This window comes from Gadus chalcogrammus, chromosome 6 (assembly GCF_026213295.1).
Source record: "Gadus chalcogrammus isolate NIFS_2021 chromosome 6, NIFS_Gcha_1.0, whole genome shotgun sequence".
Taxonomy (NCBI): Eukaryota; Metazoa; Chordata; class Actinopteri; order Gadiformes; family Gadidae; genus Gadus; species Gadus chalcogrammus.
In genome coordinates this window covers 22,966,025-22,987,793 of record NC_079417.1, presented here as the reverse complement: position 1 = coordinate 22,987,793, position 21,769 = coordinate 22,966,025, and the positions used below count along the sequence as shown (strand labels likewise).

The 21,769-nt window shown below is 41.1% G+C and overlaps 1 long non-coding RNA gene and 2 other non-coding genes across 3 annotated transcripts; all 3 read right to left on the bottom strand.

The window, feature by feature from the left end:
- Nucleotides 1-1,694: 1,694 nt before the first annotated feature.
- trnar-ccu (transfer RNA arginine (anticodon CCU)) lies at nucleotides 1,695-1,767 on the bottom strand. Its single transcript has one exon. It is a non-coding gene; the product is annotated as a tRNA-Arg (tRNA).
- Nucleotides 1,768-5,051: 3,284 nt separating this feature from the next.
- Nucleotides 5,052-5,124, bottom strand: trnar-ccu (transfer RNA arginine (anticodon CCU)). Its single transcript has one exon. It is a non-coding gene; the product is annotated as a tRNA-Arg (tRNA).
- Nucleotides 5,125-10,038: 4,914 nt separating this feature from the next.
- On the bottom strand, nucleotides 10,039-10,425 carry LOC130383817 (uncharacterized). Its single transcript, XR_008895852.1, has 3 exons — nucleotides 10,379-10,425; nucleotides 10,209-10,272; nucleotides 10,039-10,102 (listed from the first exon to the last, which is right to left on the bottom strand). It is a non-coding gene; the product is annotated as an uncharacterized LOC130383817 (long non-coding RNA).
- Nucleotides 10,426-21,769: the final 11,344 nt, after the last annotated feature.

Here is a 21,769-nt window from a genome sequence, read left to right as displayed (position 1 = left end):
GGACGCCAGTGCCTTATCCATTAGGCCACTGGGGCACACATGAGTTCACAACATGAGACTAGAACAAAGAAATGAACGACCAAGCAAGCACTAGCAAGGTCTGAAATACATGAGAATAAGGTATAGGTCTACTCGTTCTTTATTTTTCAATCCACCCCAGTCTCGCTACCAATCCCACGCTCAATCATCATCGTAACGGATATTTGTTTTAAAATGATCGCTATGTATCACTAATATTGTGAGTAGAACACTTCATGCCATCTATTGAGGCTAGACTAAATATTTAATTGCAATTCATTTCTTTGATTGATGCAATTTTAGGTATTCCTACTAGCAGAGGATGGTTTCGATCCATCGACCTCTGGGTTATGGGCCCAGCACGCTTCCGCTGCGCCACTCTGCTTAATTTTAAAAAATATAGAGTCAACATCTAAACCCTGGCTCTTTGCGCATTGTTATTTTTTGTGGTAAACATCTTTAAATTGCCATCACGGCTTCTGATGTGGGCAATATGTGTCGGGTAGTCCACACGTACTGCAGCACAGGATTCTTGATTCAGATTTTAAATGCTATTCATTTTAAGACTGACACATTGAAAACATATGAATATAGCAGAGGATGGTTTCGATCCATCGACCTCTGGGTTATGGGCCCAGCACGCTTCCGCTGCGCCACTCTGCTTCAAATCACCCCTGACGGGACTCGGACCCACAATCCCATGGCTTAGGAGGCCAGTGCCTTATCCATTAGGCCACTAGGGGCACACGTATGATTTACAACATGAGACTAGAACAAAGAAATGAACGACCAACCAAGCACTAGCAAGGTCTGAAATACATGAGAATAAGGTATAGGTATACTCGTTCTTTATTTTTCAATCCACCCCAGTCTCGCTACCAATCCCACGCTCAATCATCATCGTAACGGATATTTGTTTTAAAATGATTGCTATGTATCACTAATATTGTGAGTAGAACACTTCATGCCATCTATTGAGGCTAGACTAAATATTTAATTGCAATTCATTTCTTTGATTGATGCAATTTAGGTATTCCTACTAGCAGAGGATGGTTTTGATCCATCGACCTCTGGGTTATGGGCCCAGCACGCTTCCGCTGCGCCACTCTGCTTAATTTTTAAAAAATATAGAGTCAACATCTAAACCCTGGCTCTTTGCGCATTGTTATTTTTTGTGGTAAACATCTTTAAATTGCCATCACGGCTTCTGATGTGGGCAATATGTGTCGGGTAGTCCACACGTACTGCAGCACAGGATTCTTGATTCAGATTTTAAATGCTATTCATTTTAAGACTGACACATTGAAAACATATGAATATAGCAGAGGATGGTTTCGATCCATCGACCTCTGGGTTATGGGCCCAGCACGCTTCCGCTGCGCCACTCTGCTTAATTTTTAAAAATTATAGAGTTAACATCTAAACCCTGGCTCTTTGCGCATTGTTATTTTTTGTGGTAAACATCTTTAAATTGCCATCACGGCTTCTGATGTGGGCAATATGTGTCGGGTAGTCCACACGTACTGCAGCACAGATTCTTGATTCAGATTTTAAATGCTATTCATTTTAAGACTGACACATTGAAAACATATGAATATAGCAGAGGATTGGTTTCGATCCATCGACCTCTGGGTTATGGGCCCAGCACGCTTCCGCTGCGCCACTCTGCTTCAAATCACCCCAGACGGGACTCGAACCCACAATCCCTGGCTTAGGAGGCCAGTGCCTTATCCATTAGGCCACTGGGGCGCACATGAGTTCACAACATGAGACTAGAACAAAGAAATGAACGACCAACCAAGCACTAGCAAGGTCTGAAATACATGAGAATAAGGTATAGGTATACTCGTTCTTTATTTTTCAATCCACCCCAGTCTCGCTACCAATCCCACGCTCAATCATCATCGTAACGGATATTTGTTTTAAATGGATCGCTATGTATCACTAATATTGTGAGTAGAACACTTCATGCTATCTATTGAGGCTAGACTAAATATGTAATTGCAATTCATTTCTTTGATTGATGCAATTTTAGGTATTCCTACTAGCAGAGGATGGTTTTGATCCATCGACCTCTGGGTTATGGGCCCAGCACGCTTCCGCTGCGCCACTCTGCTTAATTTTTAAAAAAATATAGATTCACATCTAAACCCTGGCTCTTTGCGCATTGTTATTTTTTGTGGTAAACATCTTTAAATTGCCATCACGGCTTCTGATGTGGGCAATATGTGTCGGGTAGTCCAACCGTACTGCAGCACAGGATTCTTGATTGAGATTTTAAAAGCTATTCATTTTAAGACTGACACATTGAAAATGTATGAATATAGCAGAGGATGGTTTCGATCCAACGACCTCTGGGTTATGGGCCCAGCACGCTTCCGCTGCGCCACTCTGCTTCAAATCACCCCTGACGGGACTCGAACCCACAATCCCTTGCTTAGGAGGCCAGTGCCTTATCCATTAGGCCACTAGGGCACATGATGTTTACAACATGAGACTAGAACAAAGAAATGAACGACCAACCAAGCACTAGCAAGGTCTGAAATACATGAGAATAAGGTATAGGTATACTCGTTCTTTATTTTCAATCCACCCCAGTCTCGCTACCAATCCCACGCTCAATCATCATCGTAACGGATATTTGTTTTAAAATGATTGCTATGTATCACTAATATTGTGAGTAGAAACACTTCATGCTATCTATTGAGGCTAGACTAAATATGTAATTGCAATTCATTTCTTTGATTGATGCAATTTTAGGTATTCCTACTAGCAGAGGATGGTTTTGATCCATCGACCTCTGGGTTATGGGCCCAGCACGCTTCCGCTGCGCCACTCTGCTTAATTTTAAAAAATATAGAGTCAACATCTAAACCCTGGCTCTTTGCGCATTGTTATTTTTTGTAGTAACATCTTTAAATTGCCATCACGGCTTCTGATGTGGGCAATATGTGTCGGGTAGTCCACACGTACTGCAGCACAGGATTCTTGATTCAGATTTTAAATGCTATTCATTTTAAGACGGACACATTGAAAACATATGAATATAGCAGAGGATGGTTTCGATCCATCGACCTCTGGGTTATGGGCCCAGCACGCTCCGCTGCGCCACTCTGCTTCAAATCACCCCAGACGGGACTCGAACCCACAATCCCTGCTTAGGAGGCCAGTACCTTATCCATTAGGCCACTGGGGCGCACATGATTTCACAACATGAGACTAGAACAAAGAAATGAACGACCAACCAAGCACTAGCAAGGTCTGAAATACATGAGAATAAGGTATAGGTATACTCGTTCTTTATTTTTCAATCCACCCCAGTCTCGCTACCAATCCCCCGCTCAATCATCATCGTAAACGGATATTTGTTTTAAAATGATCGCTATGTATCACTAATATTGTGAGTAGAACACTTCATGCTATCTATTGAGGCTAGACTAAATATGTAATTGCAATTCACTTTCTTTGATTGATGCAATTTTAGGTATTCCTACTAGCAGAGGATGGTTTTGATCCATCGACCTCTGGGTTATGGGCCCAGCACGCTTCCGCTGCGCCACTCTGCTTAATTTTAAAAAATATAGAGTCAACATCTAAACCCTGGCTCTTTGCGCATTGTTATTTTTTGTGGTAAACATCTTTAAATTGCCATCACGGCTTCTGATGTGGGCAATATGTGTCGGTTAGTCCACACGTACTGCAGTACAGGATTCTTGATCAGATTTTAAATGCTATTCATTTTAAGACTGACACATTGAAATCATATGAATATAGCAGAGGATGGTTTTCGATCCATCGACCTCTGGGTTATGGGCCCAGCACGCTTCCGCTGCGCCACTCTGCTTAATTTTTAAAAAATATAGGGTCAACATCTAAACCCTGGCTCTTTGCGCGTTGTTATTTTTTGTGTTAAACATCTTTAATTGCCATCACGGCTTCTGATGTGGCAATATGTGTCGGGTAGTGCACACGTACTGCAGCACAGGATTCTTGATTCAGATTTTAAATGCTATCATTTTAAGAATGACACATTGAAAAGATTTGAATATAGCTAGAGGTTGGTTTCGATCCCATCGACCTCTGGGTTATGGGGCCCAGCACGCTTCCGCATGCGCACTCTGCTTAATTTTTACAAAATTAGCATTCAACCATTAAACCCTGGCTCTTTCGCATGTTATTTTTTGTGTTACACATCTTAAATTCATCACGGCTATGATGGGGCAATATGTGTCGGGTAGTACAACATACTGCAGCACCGGATCTTGATTCAGATTTTAAATGTATTCATTTTAAGGACTGACACATGAAAAAATCTGAATATAGCAGAGGATGGTTTCGATTCATCGCCTTGGGTTTATGGGCCCAGCACGCTTCCGCTGCGCCCACTCTGCTTGATTGTTAAAACACTATAGAGTCAACCATCTTAAACCCTGCTCTTTGCGATTGTTATTTTTTGTGGGGTAAAACATCTTTAATTGCCATCACGGCTTCTGATTTTTCAATCCACCCCAGTCTCGCTACCAATCCCACGTCAATCATCATCGTAACGGATATTTGTTTAAAATGTCGCTATTGTCTCACTAATATTGGGAGTAGAACACTTCAGCTATCTATTGAGGCTAGACGAAATATGTAATTACAATTCATTTCTTTGATTGATGCAATTTTAGGTATTCCTAATAGCAGAGGATGGTTTTGATCCATCGACCTCTGGGTTATGGGCCCAGCACGCTTCCGCTGCGCCACTCTGCTTAAATTTTAAAAATATAGAGTCAACATCTAAACCCGGCTCTTTGCGCATTGTTATTTTTTGTGGTAACATCTTTAAATTGCCATCCGGCTTCTGATGTGGGCAATATGTGTCGGGTAGTCCACACGTACTGCAGCACAGGATTCTTGATTCAGATTTTAAATGCTATTCATTTTAAGACTGACACATTGAAAACATATGAATATAGCAGAGGATGGTTTCAATCCATCGACCTCTGGGTTATGGGCCCAGCACGCTTCCGCTGCGCCACTGTGCTTCAAATCACCCCAGACGGGACTCGAACCCACAATCCCTGGCTAAGGAGGCCAGTGCCTTATCCATTAGGCCACTGGGGCGCACATGAGTTCACAACATGAGACTAGAACAAAGAAATGAACGACCAACCAAGCACTAGCAAGGTCTGAAATACATGAGAATAAGGTATAGGTACTCTCGTTCTTTATTTTTCAATCCACCCCAGTCTCGCTACTGTCGGAGATTAATCGAGATTTAAAACACTTAGACTAATTTAAGAGAGAGTGTAAAAGAAATCGAGGGGTCCGGAGCAAGAATTGAAAAAGACTTTATCGTGCAGCAAAACAACAACGACAACAGCCTGAGTGGGTTTGCAAAGTCACTGGCCCCACATTGGGCAGCAGCCTCACTTATACACGTATAGGAATTTCGGTAACCCTTCCTTTTACAGTCCCCTAATTACTAGGTATTTACCCGGTAAAAACTTGGTAAATCATAGTGTATTACTGGGTAATTACCACTGGTAATAAGAAGGTAAATACAGAGGTAGTTACCCAGTAAATACATGGTAAATCATAGTGTATTACTGGGTAATTACCACTGGTAATAAGAAGGTAAATACAGAGGTAGTTACCCAGTAAATACATGGTAAATCATAGTGTATTACTGGGTAATTACCACTGGTAATAAGAAGGTAAATACAGAGGTAGTTACCCAGTAAATACATGGTAAATCATAGTGTATTACTGGGTATTTACCACTGGTAATAAGAAGGTAAATACAGAGGAATTATCCGATAAATGATAGTGTGTTACTGTGTAATTACCACTGGTAATAAGAAGGTATATACAAAAGAATTACAGCTGAAGTACCAAGTTAAACCTCCACTATTACCCATCAACTCAACTAAGTACTGTGTAAATTACTTTTTCTTAGTTATTATTCATAGCTACACCCATTCAGAAAGGGTTTATTCGATTTACCTTAGAAACTACGGAATTACTTACCTGGTAACAAGCTCCGCAGGAACAGTTTTCCTCTAGTTTCATGGTACATCTTCTTAAATACTGGGTACAAAGCCGTTTGTTTCCATGGTGTTACCACGTTATTACCATATAATTTATAATGGATACATTCCATTGTCCATGCAGTCAACACAAACTGGTACCATGTACGTTCTGCGACGTTACCAAGTAAAACGCGACAATTTACCCGGTAAGTAAGCTGAAACTGTACTGTAAAAGGAAGCCTCGTTTGTTTCCATGGTATTACCAGGTTCTTACATAATTTGTAATACGTTATTCCCTTTTCCATGCAGTCAACACAAACTTGTACCATGTACGTTCTGCGACGTTACCAAGTAAAACGCGACAATTTACCCGGTAAGTAACCTGAAACTGTACTGTAAAAGGAAGCCTTGTTTGTTTCCATGGTATTACCAGGTTCTTACCATATAATTTGTAATACGTTATTCCCTTTTCCATGCAGTCAACACAAACTTGTACCATGTACGTTCTGCGACGTTACCAAGTAAAACCCGACAATTTACCCGGTAAGTAACCTGAAACTGTACTGTAAAAGGAAGCCTCGTTTGTTTCCATGGTATTACCAGGTTCTTACCATATAATTTGTAATACGTTATTCCCTTTTCCATGCAGTCAACTCAAACTTGTACCATGTACGTTCTGCGACGTTACCAAGTAAAACCCGACAATTTACCCGGTAAGTAACCTGAAACTGTACTGTAAAAGGAAGCCTCGTTTGTTTCCATGGTATTACCAGGTTCTTACCATATAATTTGTAATACGTTATTCCCTTTTCCATGCAGTCAAAACAAACTGGTACCATGTACGTTCTGCGACGTTACCAAGTAAAACACAACAATTTACCCAGTAATTAAGCTGAAACTGTACTGTAAAAGGAAGCCTCGTTTGTTTCCATGGTATTACCAGGTTCTTACCATATAATTTGTAATACATTATTCCCTTTTCCATGCAGTCAACACAAACTTGTACCATGTGAGTTCTGCGACGTTACCAAGTAAAACACGACAATTTACCCAGTAAGTTAGCTGAAACTGTACTGCAAAAGGAAGCCTTGTTCGTTTCCATGGTATTACAAGGCTCTTACCATACAAGTTGTAACTGGTTATTCCCTTCTCCATGCAATCAACACAAACCATATATGTTCTGCAACATCGTTCACCAGTAGTTAAGCACTTTAATTGTTGTTATAAAATCCCAAACCACTGTTGATGAAAGGCATATTAAAATTAAACAAAATCAAAGGCTTATCTTTCAAACAATGCATATCTCACAAACGGGCACTGAACACTGAAGAAATCTGACAAAAAAAGAGCCGTCCACATCAACTCAATTTAAATGTTACTGATGGTGTTTTCATAATAAACATGACAGTGTTATGGCAAGTGACCACAAGGAAGACTGCTTCAAACTCTACAATTTGAATAAGTGGTGAATGCCATGCAGCAATCTGCCTATGGGAGCATCTTTGTGGTCATTCGCAAACCAATGAGTCCACTCGATGAATGAGAGATGACTCTTTAGTGTATTCTCTGTGAGGTATCCCTGCAGTCTCCACATCTGGGATTTGAAGGCTGACCAAGACCTGACCAGGTACCTCCAAATCTCCCCTTCCATACTGTAATAAAGAATCAGAAGACAAGAAAATAAACATTAGGACAGTCAATTAATGAACATTTCTAGAACATGTAGAACTCAAAGATTATTTTGTTTATCAGTTAAGAAAGGATGCTGGTCCTCTGGCCATTGTGTTTGGTCATATTGAAAAGAGAAAAAGGCATAGCCATAAATACAGTTAATAGGACGGGAGGGGACAGGCTGTTACCTCCGGTTAGCCCTTTAGCATCGAGCTAGCGGAGCTTCTGTCATTCAAATAACTCGGACATGTTGTTTAAAACCTATAACACCGAATTTATTAAAATATCCGGATTTAATCGGGCTCTCTCCCATAAGTACAGTTAATAGGACGGGAAGAGACAGGCTCTGTTAGCCCCGGTTAGCGCGATGCTAAAGAGCAGCTCTACCGGAGCATGCCACCTCAACAGGTGCAAGTTAGCCTCCGGTTTGATATTCGGTTTACCACCTAATCGGATTCATGAACATAAGTAATACATTACGGGCTTAGTATGTTGAGGACGGTTTAGGACACCGTATCGCGAAAATCACAAACACATGTTGGCGCCATCAATGTCTGTGCAACAACGTAATTTACGTTCTGGCTGCTACCTGTTTTAGGGACCGTCAACAAATTACACTCACCGACTGGTGGCAGAGACGTTACCATGGAATTGTTTCAGGAGATTATTCACACAAATATATTGCAATATAGTTAATCATAATGAAGTTAATAGTTTAATATTCGACAAAAATCGACTAAATTATATTTGAAATTATTAATTGCATCCCGTTTAACAATAATATAATATATTAGCAAAGTTACCTGCAGTAAGTAGCAGCCCACCATTGGCAACTAATACTACAATCAGGTGACAAAATGTATTTTTTAGTGATTTCTATATTATTTTATATGATTTATTTCCAGAAACAATTCCATGGTAACGTCTCTGCCACCAGTCGGTGAGTGTAAGTTGTTGATGGCCCTAAAACAGGTAGCAGCCAAAACGTAAATGACGTTGTTGCACAGACATCAATGGCGACATGTGTTTGTGATTTTCGCGATGCACCGTCCTCAACATACTAAGCCCGTAATGTATTGCAATTATGTTGATGAATCCGATTGGGTGGGAACCGAATATCTGGCGAATATCAAACCGGAGGCTAACTTGCACCTGTTGAGGTGGCATGCTCCGGTAGAGCTGCTCTTTAGCATCGCGCTAACCGGGGCTAACAGAGCCTGTCTCTTCCCGTCCTATTAACTGTACTTATGGGAGAGAGCCCGATTAAATCCGGATATTTTAATAAATTGGGTGTATAGGTTTTAAACAACATGTCCGAGTTAGTTGAATGACAGAAGCTCCGCTAGCTCGATGCTAAAGTGCTAACCGGAGGTAACAGCCTGTCCCCTCCCGTCCTATTAACTGTATTTATGGCTATGCCTTTTTCTCTTTTCAATATGACCAAACACAATGGCCAGAGGACCAGCATCCTTTTTAACTAATAAACAAAATAATCTTTGAGTTCTACATGTTCTAGAAATGTTAATTAATTGACAGTCCTAATGTTATTTTCTTGTCTTCTGATTCTTTATTACAGTATGGAAGGGGAGATTTGGAGGTACCTGTTCAGGTCTTGGTCAGCCTTCAAATCCCAGATGTGGAGACTGCAGGGATACCTCACAGAGAAGACACTAAAGAGTCATCTCTCATTCATCGAGTGGACTCATTGGTTTGCGAATGACCACAAAGATGCTCCATTAGGCAGATTGCGGCATTCACCGCTTATTCAAATTGAAGAGGTTGAAGCAGTCTTCCTTGTGGTCACTTGCCATAACAATGTCATGTGTTTTATGAAAACACCATCAGTAACATTTAAATTGAGTTGATGTGGACGGCTCATTTTTTGTTCCATTTCTTCAGTGTTCAGTGCCTGTTTGTGAGATATGCATTGTTTGAAAGATAAGCCTTTGATTTTGTTTAATTTTAATATGCCTTTCATCAACAGTGGTTTGGGGTTTTATAACAACAATTAAAGTGCTTAACTACTGGTGAACGATGTTGCAGAACATATATGGTTTGTGTTGATTGCATGGAAAAGGGAATAACCAGTTACAACTTATATGGTAAGAGCCTGGTAATACCATGGAAACAAACTAGGCTTCCTTTTACAGTACAGTTTCAGCTTACTTACTGGGTAAATTGTCGTGTTTTACTTGGTAACGTCGCAGAACGTACATGGTACAAGTTTGTTTTGACTGCATGGAAAAGGGAATAACGTATTACAAATGATATGGTAAGAACCTGGTAACACCATGGAAACAAACGAGGCTTCCTTTTACAGTACAGTTTCAGGTTCCGGGTAAATTGTCGGGTTTTACTTGGTAACGTCGCAGAACGTACATGGTACAAGTTTGTGTTGACTGCATGGAAAAGGGAATAACGTATTACAAATTATATGGTAAGAACCTGGTAATACCAGGGAAACAAACGAGGCTTCCTTTTACAGTACAGTTTCAGCTTACTTACCGGGTAAATTGTCGCGTTTTACTTGGTAACGTCGCAGAACGTACATGGTACAAGTTTGTGTTGACTGCATGGAAAAGGGAATAACGTATTACGAATTATATGGTAAGAACCTGGTAATACCATGGAAACAAACGAGGCTTCCTTTTACAGTACAGTTTCAGTTTACTTACTGGGTAAATTGTCGGGTTTTACTTGGTAACGTCGCAGAACGTACATGGTACAAGTTTGTGTTGACTGCATGGAAAAGGGAATAACGTATTACAAATTATATGGTAAGAACCTGGTAATACCGGGAAACAAACGAGGCTTCCTTTTACAGTACAGTTTCAGGTTACTTACCGGGTAAATTGTCGGGTTTTACTTGGTAACGTCGCAGAACGTACATGGTACAAGTTTGTGTTGACTGCATGGAAAAGGGAATAACGTATTACAAATTATATGGTAAGAACCTGGTAATACCATGGAAACAAACGAGGCTTCCTTTTACAGTACAGTTTCAGCTTACTTACCGGGTAAATTGTCGCGTTTTACTTGGTAACGTCGCAGAACGTACATGGTACCAGTTTGTGTTGACTGCATGGACAATGGAATGTATCCATTATAAATTATATGGTAATAACGTGGTAACACCATGGAAACAAACGGCTTTGTACCCAGTATTTAAGAAGATGTACCATGAAACTAGAGGAAAACTGTTCCTGCGGAGCTTGTTACCAGGTAAGTAATTCCGTAGTTTCTAAGGTAAATCGAATAAACCCTTTCTGAATGGGTGTAGCTATGAATAATAACTAAGAAAAAGTAATTTACACAGTACTTAGTTGAGTTGATGGGTAATAGTGGAGGTTTAACTTGGTACTTCAGCTGTAATTCTTTTGTATATACCTTCTTATTACCAGTGGTAATTACACAGTAACACACTATAATTTACCGGATAATTCCTCTGTATTTACCTTCTTATTACCAGTGGTAAATACCCAGTAATACACTATGATTTACCATGTATTTACTGGGTAACTACCTCTGTATTTACCTTCTTATTACCAGTGGTAATTACCCAGTAATACACTATGATTTACCATGTATTTACTGGGTAACTACCTCTGTATTTACCTTCTTATTACCAGTGGTAATTACCCAGTAATACACTATGATTTACCATGTATTTACTGGGTAACTACCTCTGTATTTACCTTCTTATTACCAGTGGTAATTACCCAGTAATACACTATGATTTACCAGGTTTTTACCGGGTAAATACCTAGTAATTAGGGGACTGTAAAAGGAAGGGTTACCGGAATTTCTTTGTTTACAATGGAGTCACAATGGAGTCACAATGGGGTTTCCGCCCGTCAATCTTCGTCACAGCATGTCATCAACTGCCCAGTTCAGTGGTCTGCATGGATCAACCTCATTAGCCAAGATGACCCAAGGCTAAAAAGGCTGAGGTCAACTTTAGCTTGACCCAAGGCTGAAAGGCCTTAGACCAACTTAGCTTCCCCCCAGTTCCCTATACATTCCTGTGCACCATCTGTTCTGAATCCAGATTCTGCAAACACAATGCTTTCCACTATTTAAAATATAAAACCTATTAATAATCATGGTTTACCATAGAATATACTCACTAATTTCTACCACACATCCCCCCTTTGTGACTACTAAAGTCACAACAAAAACATAACAGTCGTTTGGGTCATATTTTGCACTACATTTGATCATCGTTAAAAAACCTTTAAACACGTTCAGGAGTCTCAACCTGATTTAAGGCAAAAAAGATCTATCAAATGTCTAACATGTCTAACTAGAATTCACACATAACACAGTATTTTCAGCATGCATTGAAAATTAGCATTTCAGAATATATGACATAAAAATATGAAACTCAAAAAATGATATTTCAAAAAATAAGTAAATAATAGAAATTAAAAACTAAAATTGTCAACAAGCTTGCATGGATTTGGATAGCTCTGATTTATCATCATGTACTGGTATACTATATAACGTGGGGGTTTAGGGCACCGTAGTTGCTTCTGTTCTCAGCCACCATGCCCTGGAACCCATTAGTCCAAATGTCCATTTGTTCACACTGTCTGAAATGGTTGTGACTCCCATAGAGAGGTCATCAGTTAAGAAAATAGGACCTCTTTTTGATGTCCGATTTTCACATTCCGATCTCCTTTCTAGTGTCACTCCAATCTATCTTTCCATAGAGCATCCTCTCCCACTCCCCCGACTCCTCTATGCCAGTCACCATGAGGGCCATCTCTTTAGAAAGCCTGGATGCTATTACGGATCTGACTATGGGAATGCAGCAGCAGAAGATCAGACCCATCACTGTTAGTACTATTAGGAGCACTATACCTATCTTTGCGAACATCATTCCCCACATACCAAACTTTGTTTCAAGCCATCCAAACATTCCCTGATCATGGCCTGCGTTTTCCTTTAATTATTTTCTTAAACGTTTTAAATTGTTCATCGCAAGTGTAAATGATTCATCTGGGGCAGTATTATTTGGAATGAAGGTACAACACATTTCACCTATAAGATCACAAACTCCCCACCTTTCTGCTAAAAGCCAATCTAAAGCCTGTCTGTGTTGCCAAGCCACAGTTTTAAGAAGTATATATTCTCTCATATTTAATTTATACTTTCTGTTATAGCCACATGCATTCCTGACGTTACTGTTAAACACCATTTCATTGGATTAAATTGGATATGTAATTTACACCGATCTTTCCTATGTGCATGTTCATAATTTAATGCATGAGGGTTAATGCACATAGGTGTTGGTCATCCGACATAACAGTAAACACAAAGTCATTGACTTGGTCTTGCGGTGGTATGTGAGCAGACAAGACTGTTTTCCCTTAGTTGTCAATTAGTCCTGAATGATTTTGGGCCGGATTATCCTGTGCTCCTCTCTGGCTTTCTTCAGTAGGCCTATCACCCCCTAATTCCTGGCCCTTCCAGGTTTGTGTTGTCCCCGTGGTTTCATCCTTCCTCGGGGTCTGTGCTTGTGCCAGCGAAATCTGGCACAACCCGTAAAGGATCAGAAACAGGCTCCCCGTTTTCAGCATCATCATGCTGCTGTATCTCTTGGCTCGACTGGATCTGGTCCTGGGGCTGCTGGTCAGCCCCACGTGTGTCTGCGTCTGGCTCCTCCTTCTCACGGTCGTCTCTGGCTTTGGGTTGAGCAGCTTTTGTGCAGTGGTTGAGATGATACCACGTGGCACTTCCTTCCACTTGGATGGCTGTTGGTGTTGCGTTGGTGACTTTGTATGGTCCTTCTCTCACATGGTCACCTGGCTCCACCCCCCTTGGTGGCTCCTTCTCCAACTCTGGAACTCTGCCTTTCTCTTGTTGAAAAATAAGCCTCTGTATGCCAGTTAGTTGTCCCATATAACGTCTTAATTCAGTTTCCAATTGTTCTAATGGAGGTCCTTTATGAGGCCCTCGAATGACAGGTGAAGGCATGGGTCGACCCGTAAACATTTCATGCGGGGTTAGATGCGTCGTTCTGTTAGTTTTCATGCGATAACTCATTAGTGTCAGTCGTAGTGCATTAGTCCTTTAATTTAGTACTCTAATTTAATTTAGTTAATCTTTGTTTTAAGCGGCCGATTCCTCTCTCCATCATACCTTGTGGTTTGAGGAATGTATACACAGCCTAATCTTTGTTTGACATGCAGATGTTAAATCACTTGTTTGAGTGTTTTCTGAATAAACGCAGCTCTATTGCCTGAGTTAATTTGTGACGGAATTCCAAACCTTGGCATGACTTCTCTAGTCAGAACCTTGATTACCGTAGCCGCACTTTGGTCTTCTGATGGGACTGCTTCTACCCATCTGTTGAACACTTTTTTTCAAATATTTCACACTCATTTAGCTGGATGTTAATCATTATTTGCAAGTATGGTGAAGAAAAACCTTGTTTTGAATTTTTTCCTAATTCTCCTCAATACCTCCCCCCTTGCGCAATGGTCAAAACCATACGCATTAAATGATAAACAAATCTAATAACGCCGTTGGTGCACCCAACGTCGAAAGTCTAACCTTAAGCATCAGTAAACTGAAACCAATCTTTTGGGAAGGGAAATCAAAACCAGTATGTCCAAATCCTAAGCCCAATATGGGTGGGTTTACCATCAGCCGCCCGAAACCACGCTGTTCCGAAGTCATGCACTAAACCGAAAAAACATACATGCATTAGTGGCCTTCTATGCCACAAAGGTAAAATAAAATGAAATAAAACGCGACATGCCCCGTTTCAAGACGACCTCTGCTGCCAGAGCTGACATATCTGACTCCTGTTCCCCCTCCACCTTTCATCAGCCGGCTTTCCCTTGCAATTCGTCACTACATGTTCAAGTGAGCCAGTGCTCACAGTGACTCTGCCAAGTAATCGTGACTGTGCCTGAATTAGGTTGTCCCGGGCTTCAAGGTGGGATCTTACCCGTCGTTGGCTAACCAGCCTTCCATACTGGCTTATTGCAGGATGCCGTACCTGGGATACGATCAATCCCCACCTATATGGTGGTATAGATCGCAAAGTGGAGGGATGGAGACAGAGTCTTCAGCCGCATCTGCCTTATGCAGCCATATGTGTGCGTCATGAATGCACATCAGGGCGACAATAAAACAAAATATAATTTATCAGTTAAAATTATTAAAGTGTTGCAGCAGTATTAGTGGCATTTGAAGGTAAACCCACTACTTCCGAATCCAATTTGACAACATAGCATGTATGTCTCCTTCCCAGCAGATGTAGCGTCAATCCACCTATTGTCCTTAACTAGGGAGATGTGAAAGAAAACAAAAATCACAATATTAAAACTTGCATCTTCAATTATTGGGCGACTCACTTTTGTTTTAAACGTTCACTCAAAATCACAATTCTCTTCATAATCCCCTACCCGAGTGCTCCTTCACTATCTATTCAATTGGACGACCTAATTAACACCCTTTTATTTTCTAACCTATGCTGCATTTTAGTGTTTTACATATTTTGACTCACTATCTATACCCAAACCCAAAGCCTTCTATGTTGATCTTACACTAGTTATTCAACACTGAAGCGATACATTGTTTCTATTTAGTAATTAACCATAGTGTTTTATCTGAAGTAGCTTGTGTATCCCCTTGTGTATTCAGTCACTTGGAGTAGGAGAGGATTCTCCCCCTACCTCGGCTAGCCCTGAACACACACATGAGAACAGGCTCACACAACCCTGTCTCATTTTATTTTTACTTATTTATTTTAAATTCATTGTCATTTGTGGATAACTAAATTTAGAAATTTGGATAACGTTTTATCATACTTATTTGCGTCTAACTTTTAAGTATTTTGCGATTTGTTTTTTCTAAATTATAAGATCACTTTTAATAAATTCGTTCTATTACTTATCATAATCCTAGAAGGTAATATTTATTTGTGTTGTTATCTTAGCACCTAGACCTCGTCAGGTCCCAAGCACCAAATAACATCCACCTATCACGCAGAGGTCCATGGGTTGGGTCCGCTCCTCGTTTGATGAGTCACTTTACCCTGGCGCCATTTGAACCCATGACTCCTGTGGATGGTGGTGTGCAGACAATTTTTAACGGCTAATTGCTCATGTTTGAGTCTAATAATTTATTCCTAAATCCTGTAATCACCATTTAACTTGCTCCGGGACACATCAACACTCAGCTAGGAGAGATGGGGATCCGAACCAGCAACCCTTCGGTTACTAGACAACTGCTCTACCTCCTGAGCCTAAACGACCCCAGCCACCTCTCCGCTGATTTATTACCTCCGGGTCGGTCCGTGTCCGCACCTTTTTGCTGTCATTACATTCCTCTCCCTTCTCCAAACTCCTTCTCTCTCCGATCCAACCCGTTGTCTCACCAGTGCTCCGTGTACAAGATGTAATGATATATACCATATGGTGTTCCGATGCGTTGGAGAGTCTCCAAGAAACCACAGAATCACCATCCCAGTGGTGGTTCTACGTTTTTTCTAAAAGTGGACATGGGTTACATTCAGGAACAAATTACAGAGTACATCCAACCACAAATAATCTATTAGGCACAATGCAAATTCAATCTCTTTCTCTCTGTTGTCTTCTCTGTCCAGCCCCCACCTGCGGATTTCCTTACTTACGTTCCTTCTCTCTAACTCTCTCTTACCTCTCTTTATCTACTTCCTTTGCTTTCACAATCTCCATAACCATTTTCACTTTCAGTAATCCTTCCTTTCCTTTCTGGTTTTTCGTTTTTTGGACACACTCCAAAACTAGATTATTAATCTTAAAAGGCCATCGAAAGATATGAATGTCCCCAAAGAAAATTCTAACCGGAAAGCCTTCTCCCCATCTCATCGCCACTTCTCGTTGCCAATCTACACACTCTTCCTCTTCTCTGTCTCACTCTTCCACAAATCACTTCATCTGTCCCCTCTAACTCAACTCAATGCTAACTCTTTCTCACTCTCTCACTCACTCACTCACTGACTCACTCACTTATTCGCTCACTCACTCACTCACTCATTCGCTCACATATACACTTAAAATAAGAATCACAGACTATCATCCTTGGAGCTGTCATAGGTATTAACTGCGTGTGCTCCGAGAATGCCCAAAGTTTTGGTGAATTTTCTGCCAGTGGGGAGGTGAGAGGCATAATTTGGACCTACGCAAGTGTAAGTGGCCCCAGTGTGGGCCCTCATTGCGTGCCTCTATAATTTTATCAGAACCTGCAGTATTGGTTCCTCACCAGCTTGTTTTGTGATTGCTACAAGCTGACCCTCCCCTGTGGATTCTCTGGGCCCCCCTAGTATCCCTGACCTACAAAGGGACCCGCCTGTCCCTGGTCGCTGTTACCCTGTCCTTGCTGGGATGGAAGAGGGTTAGTCAAACAATTTCTCTTCATATGTCCTTCCTGGTTGCACCCATAACATATTAAAGGACCTCTGCGTTGTCCTTGGGATCCTGGTTGTTGATTGTTTCTAAACTGTCCTTGGGGCCCCTGATTCTGTCTATTTTTATTTGTGGGGTTCCCATAATTATGGATGTGTACATGTGTAACAAGTGGAGTAGGTGACAGTTGGCTCTGAGGCTGTTGTACTGGGAGAGAAAATGCCAATCGTGGATATTGGTTTTGAAGAGCGCCCTGCTGGGCGGCTTGCGAATTTACTGCAGCTGGTTCTAAAACACCTGCCTGTCTCTTATCTCTTTCCTTCCTTGTGAGATCTTCCAGCTGAAGCTGATATAGCTTCCTCTGGACCTCTTTGCTTTGTTCCTGTGTTCTTTGTTTATTCTGACGATATTCATCCACTGCATGAACTAAATGGTCATTAAAATTTCTATGAGATCCTGATGTAGACAGTCCAACCACATCTTCTAGCTTGGCTTTGATTTGGCTGGGAAGTGTCTCTATCACAGAGTTTCTAAACATGACAGAGAACACCGGATGGATCTCAGGATCCTCATCCGTCTCCATGCGCCATCTGTCTACTTGGGCCTGCAGGTAGGATGCAGGGTTCTCTGTGTCACCAATGGGGAGAACTCTCATGTTTTTAGGATCCATGCGGACCGGGACTCCCTCCTGAGTGTGGCCCACAACGCCCCTCTGTAATGATCAAGTGTAGTCTTATCATACTTTCCATCCAGTATATTCAACCCTCCATTCCTCAGTACAAACTCCATCTTGGATAACCCCAACACTCTTGCCAACAGAGCTTTCAGGTCCCCCACTGCAATTAGCTTTCCCACTATGAGCTCCTCAAATGTTCTAATCCATTTAGACGCCCCGTTAAGTATGTTAGGGAGTCTAGAAATGACTCCCTCCAAGTCCTGTGAACCCCACGGTTGAAAATGGACCTGTTGTCCTTTGACTAGAATAGGAATTTCCCGGGGAAGTTTCGGGTGCCCTTTTCCCCCTTTGTGATTTCCTTAGTTTCTCATCTAACTCAAGTGGTGTGGGGATTAGTAATGATGTACTGCAGCCAGGCTCCTCTGTCGCTGGGCCCCACTATACCCCTCCTCCTTGAGTTTAGTACTCTTTTTTTGTCTGCCTCCTCTGAGACTTGGTCCTTTTCTTGTGTTTTTTCCTCTCCTTTTCTTTCCAGGAGAAGGCCCTTCGCAAATTCGCTCATTAGCACCTTTCACATCTTTATTACTGTGCTCATCACCACTTGTCTCATCTTCATCCTCATCTTCACTCTCACTAGAACAAATGTCAGCATTGTCACACTCTTCCTTTGTGATTATTTTTCTGGCCACTCGTTGTAATGAGCGCCACCTCTCTCCCTCCTCTTCTAACAAAGCTAGCACTAACCTTTCCCTGTCCTTCTTCGCTAAGGCTGTTTTCCACTTCTGTTATCTATGTAACTCCTTATTACTACCTCCATGTCCCTATACATTATTGGATCAAAAGTCCCTCCCATGGGCCATATTGTACTGCTACTTCTGTCCTTTCTTCCCAATTCTCAGAGATCTTTTTCATCTCACCTTTGAGCAATAGACGGTCTCTACTCAAAATCTCTACCGCTGTTGGTACCATTTTTAATTATTACTTATTACTTTATTTATCTATTCTGAAGTACACTATTTATTAATACAATTTATTTGAGTTTATTCTGCTAGTTATTTTCTATACTTTACTATCTCTAAGCTATAAACGTGAACTCCTCCCCGGCGCTCGTCTCCCTCCCTGCTTTGCAGGCTCCTGCTCGTCCCCTGTGTGATTGCTCGTGCACGTGCAGTTAGTCAGCGCGGTGATGTCAAAGAAGATTTACACATTTATTCAATACTTCAACAAATTAACTATTCTCTATCCGTCTAATTTATTTATGATTATCAACTACTTTAAACAAATTAACTATTCTCTGTCCGCCTAATTTATTTATGACAGAATCAACAACAACAAAAATGAACCGGGTCGTAAAAACCTCCGAGGTAACTTAATCCTAACACGACTTAAATACAGACAATAAGCCGGTTCATACAATTTCTTTATCTTATATTGAAAAATGTCCGAATTGTTTGTAATTAATTACAAATAAAAGTTGACCGAGTGTAGAAACTGGCCTTTTGATTAAAATATGAACGGTCGGATGGTACTCCAAACAACAAGCCTATTCTTCCAAAACAATGGCTGAATACATAAACACTCGACCAGATCAAAAACAGACAAGAAACTCCTCAAAATACCAACTCATGCGGTACTCCAATCAAGAAACTTATCTATTCAAAGCGCGAGAGTCTGCTTTCTCAAAAATGCCAACATCGGAACTAGAAATTCACCAGTCGACATCCCAAGCAAACCTCTAAAATAAAAATGAATTCATCAACGGCAATGAATTCCAACAGACAAGAAACTTATCTATTCAAAAGTGCGAGAATCTGCTTTCTCAAAAATGCCAACATCGGAACTAGAAATTCACCAGTCGACATCCCAAGCAAACCTCTAAAATAAAAATGAATTCATCAACGGCAATGAATTCCAACAGACAAGAAACTTATCTATTCAAAAGTGCGAGAATCTGCTTTCTCAAAAATGCCAACATCGGAACTAGAAATTCACCAGTCGACATCCCAAGCAGACCTCTAAAATAAAATGAATTCATCAACGGCAATGAATTCCAACTCAACTCTCTGTGATACTCTCAAACATCCAACAGGCACTTCAATCGACCTGCGGACCTGTTACTGTCCTATTGGAACTTTCCCACTAATTCGATCCTCTAGAATACAGCCACAGGACTTTATAATAGGTCTATTTGACCAAAACCTCAAAACTTAAAATAACAACAACTCGTATCAAAAATAGGGATTCACACAGCGTCTTGGTCATTTAGAACCACAGAGCGCGAATGGCCAATGTGCGCGCGCACGTCAATCTCTCCCGGAGCCCCCGTATCTCTCACTCGCTCATTTATCTATAATTTCGGTTCGTTTGATCGAAGAGACACTTTACCTGCTGCTCGGCGTTCAGACGGGGCAAGAACAGATCAAACGACTCTATCCTATATATGGCAAGACAACTTACCCTTGAGCTCTGGTCGTATGATCCGTTCGCGTCCCGTCCTCTGGCCCGGCAGCTGGCGAGTCCCTATTTCCTCCTGTTCGTGACGCCAAATTATGTCGGAGATTAATCGAGATTTAAAACACTTAGACTAATTTAAGAGAGAGTGTAAAAGAAATCGAGGGGTCCGGAGCAAGAATTGAAAAAGACTTTATCGTGCAGCAAAACAACAACGACAACAGCCTGAGTGGGTTTGCAAAGTCACTGGCCCCACATTGGGCTGCAGCCTCACTTATACACGTATAGGAATTTCTTTGTTTACAATGGAGTCACAATGGAGTCACAATGGGGTTTCCGCCCGTCAATCTTCGTCACAGCATGTTATCAACTGCCCAGTTCAGTGGTCTGCATGGATCAACCTCATTAGCCAAGATGACCAAGGCTAAAAAGGCTGAGGTCAACTTTAGCTTGACCCAAGGCTGAAAGGCCTTAGACCAACTTAGCTTCCCCCCAGTTCCCTATACATTCCTGTGCACCATCTGTTCTGAATCCAGATTCTGCAAACACAATGCTTTCCACTATTTAAAATATAAAACCTATTAATAATCATGGTTTACCATAGAATATACTCACTCATTTCTACCACACTACCAATCCCACGCTCAATCATCATCGTAACGGATATTTGTTTTAAAATGATCGCTATGTATCACTAATATTGTGAGTAGAACACTTCATGCCATCTATTGAGGCTAGACTAAATATGTAAATGCAATTCATTTCTTTGATTGATGCAATTTTAGGTATTCCTACTAGCAGAGGATGGTTTTGATCCATCGACCTCTGGGTTATGGGCCCAGCACGCTTCCGCTGCGCCACTCTGCTTAAATTTTAAAAAATATAGAGTCAACATCTAAACCCTGGCTCTTTGCGCATTGTTATTTTTTGTGGTAAACATCTTTAAATTGCCATCACGGCTTCTGATGTGGGCAATATGTGTCGGGTAGTCCACACGTACTGCAGCACAGGATTCTTGATTCAGATTTTAAATGCTATTCATTTTAAGACTGACACATTGAAAAGATATGAATATAGCAGAGGATGGTTTCGATCCATCGACCTCTGGGTTATAGCCCAGCACGCTTCCGCTGCGCCACTCTGATTAATTTTAAAAAATTATAGAGTTAACATCAAAACCCTGGCTCCTTGCGCATTGTTATTTTTTGTGGTAAACATCTTTAAATTGCCATCACGGCTTCTGATGTGGGCAATAGTGTCGGGTAGTCCACACGTACTGCAGCACAGGATTCTTGATTCAGATTTTAAATGCTATTCATTTTAAGACTGACACATTGAAAAGATATGAATATAGCAGAGGATGGTTTCGATCCATCGACCTCTGGGTTATGGGCCCAGCACGCTTCCGCTGCGCCACTCTGCTTAATTTTAAAAATATATAGAGTCAACATCTAAACCCTGGCTCTTTGCGCATTGTTATTTTTTGTGTTAAACATCTTTAAATTGCCATCACGGCTTCTGATGTGGGCAATATGTGT